Source organism: Protopterus annectens, chromosome 1.part0, assembly GCF_019279795.1.
Source record: "Protopterus annectens isolate FY-2018-M chromosome 1.part0, PAN1.0, whole genome shotgun sequence".
NCBI classification, from domain to species: domain Eukaryota; kingdom Metazoa; phylum Chordata; order Ceratodontiformes; family Protopteridae; genus Protopterus; species Protopterus annectens.
In genome coordinates this window covers 896,078,681-896,084,680 of record NC_056725.1, presented here as the reverse complement: position 1 = coordinate 896,084,680, position 6,000 = coordinate 896,078,681, and positions in this window count along the sequence as shown.

Below are 6,000 nucleotides of genomic sequence, written 5' to 3'. Positions count from 1 at the left end.
TAGAGCTTAGCTATTAATATGGTAACCTGTAGGGACATTGTCTTTGCCAAAGGTCCAAATGCAGAGATGATAAAATCAGCAAAAAGAGAGAAGTATTGCTAGAACTGAATTATTCCTCAAGTCTTGGTGAGTACCTTCATGAGTTGGACCCTGTTTTTCATTAAATCTCATCAAGATGATACTAATATATAGACTGTATTTATCATATATCATGGATAGAAGTAGGTTAAAAATAAAGAAGTTAGCTGGGTGCACAAGTCCCAGGATTAAAAAGTGCCCAATCCTAGTAGGCAGACTAGTACCAAGACTAGAAAAAATGACAGTGTAGAATCACTCCTCAAGACAGAAAAATATTCCTACAATGGGGCTAGGCCAGGCCAAGGGGCAGGATTGCTCCCCTGTTGTAGAAGGCACAAAAATCATCTGATAGGCCAAAAAGAGCCATACAGATGATAAAGTGGACAATTGTGTATAAGAAAGAAATTTTGTATTGTTACTATTATGCAAAAATCTCAGAATTTCAAGACAAAAGGTATATGAAATGATTACGAGAGAAATTAGAGGAAAGAAAAATACTTCCACAGGAAAAACTGTCAGAAACTTTGAATATAAATTTGTTTTCAGTAATACAACAGATCCATGAAAAGCACTATATAGACTAAGAAACCTTGTGCCATTTGGAAAAAGAAGCAACTGAGTAAGTGCAAAAATTTAAAGAACAAAATGTAGACATGCCTGAAGGGTAAAAAAGAAATATGGACATGTGAAATAAAGAGAGATCTGATATGGTGCAATATTTATGCAAAAAAAAAGCCAAATTAATCAACACAAAAAGGCACCCCCAAAGATATTCAAAGAGAAATATAGGCAAAGACATCCAGATATGGAAAATTTCACTATATAAACATAAGATCACAAAGAAGGAATGTAGAACAGAAGATTAGTCAAGTAAAAGTTACAAAGAATTGAAGCTGAAGTTATGGAATATTTATGAAGTGAATGATTCAGTGTAGAATGTCTAACACAGGTTTTATCACAGCATGATGGAACAACTAGTCCCCAAAGTAAGGAGAAACAAGAGGAGCAGGAGACATCTGAAGAAGAAATATGGACACGGGAAAGAAGAAGAGATTTAATATGGCGCAATATTTATGCAAAGGAGAAAGCAAAACTAACCAATACAAAAAGAGCAGCACAAAAGATACCTGAGGAGAAATACAGGCAAAGATATCCAAATATGGAAAGTTTTACAATGCAAAAACAAAAATAAGAAAACAAAAAAGGAAAGTAGAAAAGAGGATTTGTAATGGAGAAGTTAAAGAAATAGAAACTGAGGTTATGGATTACCTGCAAAGTCAAAGATTTAGTGTAGAAAATTTAACTTTGATAACAACACAACAGAACAGAGGAACAGACACCGAAATTAAGGAGACACCAGTGGAGTTGGAAGCATCTAATCTGTTGACATATGAAGATATTTTGGAGCCTCCCTTAGAAAACCAGTGCAAACATTCAGTTGTTGCCATACAGCAAGGGAAATAGCAGGAAAGTGTGGCAACTCTGACACAGTCAATGCTGTGGACTGCTAGGCCATTGAGTTCCCATATGAAAGAACAATGGATGACACAGGGTGAAACTGAAGAGAACATGGCACAAGAAGATGCTCTGGAACTTTCTATAGAATGCCCACAGGAAATGGAGAACAAAGAATATGCACTCAGTTTAGAAGATAATCATCTAAGAGAAGAGTTGCTTGATTTAATAGAGATGGATAGACATATTAAGATCAGTGAAAGAAATAGACTGCAGAAGGTCAATAAAACCCAAAAGTTAGAAGTTTGATAAAACAAATGAACACAGTAATTAGGACAATGCATAGAGAATAATGCAACATAACAGAAGTAAATAGGATACATTACTGTGCAGCCAAATTAATAACAGATGAAGTCCTACCACACAAACACAGGGTAGTAAGGGAAAGGAAGGGGAGAAATCAAATACCATCATGGAAGTATTGAATAGAGGAATCTATAAAGCAATTAAGGCAAGACGTTCCACTGTTAGAAGAGTATAGAAGATGGAACAGATCAACAAAAATACTCAGAAAGATAGACGTGACAAAAGCAATGCCCAGTATTATAACGGATCAGGATTTATTGTGCACTATCACAAGTAATAAACTAAAAATATCTGCACAGGCAAAAAAACTTAAAAGATACATAGATAAATATAAAGGAAAAGAACAAAATAAGCAATTTATTGATGACTCCAAAAAGTTTTATAGAGAAGGAATTGAAAGACCACCAAAAAAAAAAAGAAAGAAATACATTTTGGATACTTATGAAGATCTTGTGGAACATAACAAAGATGATAAATGGATTGAAGAAGTAAAATAAAGAATAAGAAGTTCAAATATACAGGATATAAAATATGATGAAGTAATGGCCAGAGAGATTGAAACAAAGTTAAGAAAAGCCTCTAAATGGAAAACCCCACCCAGATGCAGTACCTGACTTCTACCTAAAAGTATTAACATCTTTGCATGTATATATAACCATGAGTAAGAACTATTTATATGTGCACCCTGAACAGACACCAGTCTGGCTAACAACAGGAAAAACAATGCTCCTAGTTAAGGGTGAACCTGTAACCTACCCTAAAAACTGTAGACCAACAACTTGCCTTCCAACGACATATAAGCTATACACTGGAAATGATGCCAACAGAGTTTATAGTCATTTAGAGGAAAACTCAATTATGACACTATAACAAAAGGAAAATAAATTAAAGTCATATGGAACAAAGGATCATTTGCTGTTAAACAAAGTCATAGTGGATAACTTTAAAAAGGGGAAGAATCTAAGTATGACTTGAATAGACTACATAAAAACATTTGACAGTATCCCACATTCATAGATAAAAGAGTGCTTACAAATGTGTAAGATGCACCGTAGAATGATAAATTACATCACAGTGACTATGAAACAGAGGCAAACCACTTTGCAGTTAAGCCATAATAAAGGACAAATTACTATTCCAATGATAAAACTTCAAAGGGGGATATTTTAGGATGACTCTCTGTCACCAGTGCTCTTTTGCCTTGCCCGTAACCCATTAAGCTGTCTGCTTAACAGATTGGGTCATGGCTATAATTTGTCTCCCAGAAAGCAACAAAGTGTAAAGACTCCACATCTTCTCTTTATAGATGATTTAAAACCGTATAGCTCATCAGATGAGGAACTGAAAGCACAACTGCTAGAAGTCAAAACTTTTTTTTTTCAGATGATATAAAGATGTCATTTGGTCTTCATAAATGTGCAAAAGCAACTTTTAAAGCATGAAATCTGGAGCACCAAAAAATATCAGTTTGGGACAAGAATGTGATATAAAAGAACTTGAGTAAGAGGGAGTATATAAATATGTGAGTATTAGTGAAAGATCAACAAAAAACATGAAGAAATGCAAATAAAACTCAATAAGAAATAGTTTAGAAGACCTAAATTGATCTAGAAAACAGTGTTGACATCTAAGAACAAAGTTCCATCTATAAACCAAATTTCTCTTCCTGTCCTACCTTACAGTTTTGGAGTGATTGACTGGCTCCAAGAGGTGGTGGATAGACTAGACAGGAAAACAAGAAGGATGCTTCATGCTCATCGAATGATTTATAAAAATCATTGCATACCAAGTTTATATGTTCCCCATTCAGAAGAGGTATGGTCCTTGAAATTGATTACATTTATAGATCTGCAATAGTGGGGCTGCATCCTTATGTGCTGTCCTCACAAGACCCAAACATAGTGAAAGTTTTGAAACATGAGGAGAATAAATCTGAGATGACTTCCCCGCTTAGTCTAGCAAAAGCATATCAATGTCAAACAGGAATGAAAATCAGACCAGCAGCAGATAAAAATTAGGCAGCAACTGAATGTGCCAAAAAACAAAAGAAAGAATATAAGGTGAAGGAACAGATGAGAAGGAGAGAAATGTGAAAATGCATAAGTATAATGGCAAGTATAGAAAACTCCTGGAACAACCTCATGTTGATAAAGATTGCATGCAGTAATAGTTCATTCATGGCAAATTCAAACCAAAGATAAAAGGTTAATATCGGCGGACCAAGACAGTGGACTACATACACATTGGTTTACAAAGTCCACTGAACATGTGGGAGAAATAGACAAATGCAGGTTTTGTAAAACAGAATTGGAAACAGTTGCACACCTTGTTGCTGGTTGTGACTTGCTAATGTGGCAAGACTGTTGCCCTGGGGATTGTGCAAACATTATAATATTGAAGTAGCTGAAATGCACTGGAAACATGAGCCACAGAGCTTCATAGAAAATGATGAGGTCTACATCACATGATCACCCATTACCAACAGTTCAAAAGATAGATGTGAGAAAACCAGATATAGTGGTCCATGAAAAGAAGACAAAAGTAGCATTGACCATTGAAATCACTACACCATATGACTACAGTGTCTTCTGCATGGTGAGACACAAAGTCATAAAACATCAGGATTTGCAGGCAAAAATGAGAGCAATGTGGAAGAAAGATACCCAGATGGTTCTAATAGTAGTAGGAGCAATGGTCTTTTAAAAAATAATCTACAACCTTTGCATTGAGTTTAACACCATGACTTTGGTACCAATCATTGGTTTGCATAGCATATGTCCTTCTTGTAGAATGTTGACATCATTTGGTGACTCAATGACTGCTCCCAGTTTGCAGTCATCAGCAAACTTTGTCAGCCACAGACCTTTTGTTTTTGCCTGTATCTTGAAGAGAGTGGTTAAGGCATGCTCTTTAGAGATACTAGGTGGAGAGTAGGTGGTAGGAATGTTTTTGGGTATATGTGGCAGGGACACTGAACCTGTCCACTAGCAAGTTGACTATTTCCACTGGTTTAGTATATGTGGTACCATTCTCTACCAGACCACTGCAAATCTGGTTTTCCTTTAAGGTTTCGGACGTAGCTAAAGAATGCCTTATGGTTATCTTTTATAGGGATGCTAATCTAGATTCATAGTTAGCTTTAGAGGACTTTACAAGATGTCTTATTTACTTATTCATTTAGAGAAGGGTGTGCTTCTACTTCTGAGATCATTCCTTCTTACCCTTAGACAACAATTTCTTCCTCTTATTATATAACCTGCTTCCACCAGACAGGCTTGTTTTTTTCTTGAGGATCTTATTTTGGTCCTATCAGGAATGGCTGACTCAATGCAATCATATACATGTTTATACAATGCATTGGTGTATATCCCAGTATTCTTGCAATCAGTGGAGACAGGAGCTTTGAAGCTTTTAGGCTAATTTCTCCTGAGTGGGGTCTGATGCAATCCTTACTTGAAAAGAGACTGATTTATGATCAGACTTCACCAGGGAGATCAGCAATCTTGTGGTGGTGCACTGTTCTGCCATGTTGCTGAGTACCAAATCTGGAATATTTGGGCCCCTTGTGGGGGTGCCAACTACCTGCTACAAGGCATTTAAGTTAAAGAAGTCCAAGAATGTTTCGGCAAGTGTATCTGTATACAAATATGTACCCAGTCTATGGATGGATAACCAGGGTGCTTGGTTGTATTTTGAATGACTCAGGTAGAGCCAAGTAGGCAGTAAGAATATCATGGTTCATAGAGGGGGATCTATAGCTGATGATAACTTGGAGACAGGTCTTTCCTGTAGTTATTTGGACATGGAGTAACTCCAGGAATCATTCTGTTTAACCAATCTGGAGGTATATTTGTCTTTTATGAATGCTCATACCCCTTCTCCTTTAGTTTTCCCATGTTCATGATGTAGTCTGAATGTGTGGAAGGCATTATATCCCGGTATGGCCGGAGTGCTCTCTGAGGCCTTGAACCAGGTCTCTGTGACTGCACAGATGTCTGCATCTTCCAAGGTGAGGAGTGCTTCCTGTGAGTGTAGTTTCAGATTTAGACTCCTAGCATTTAGCAGCACAACTTTAAGGTTATTTTTTGAAGATATTTTTAT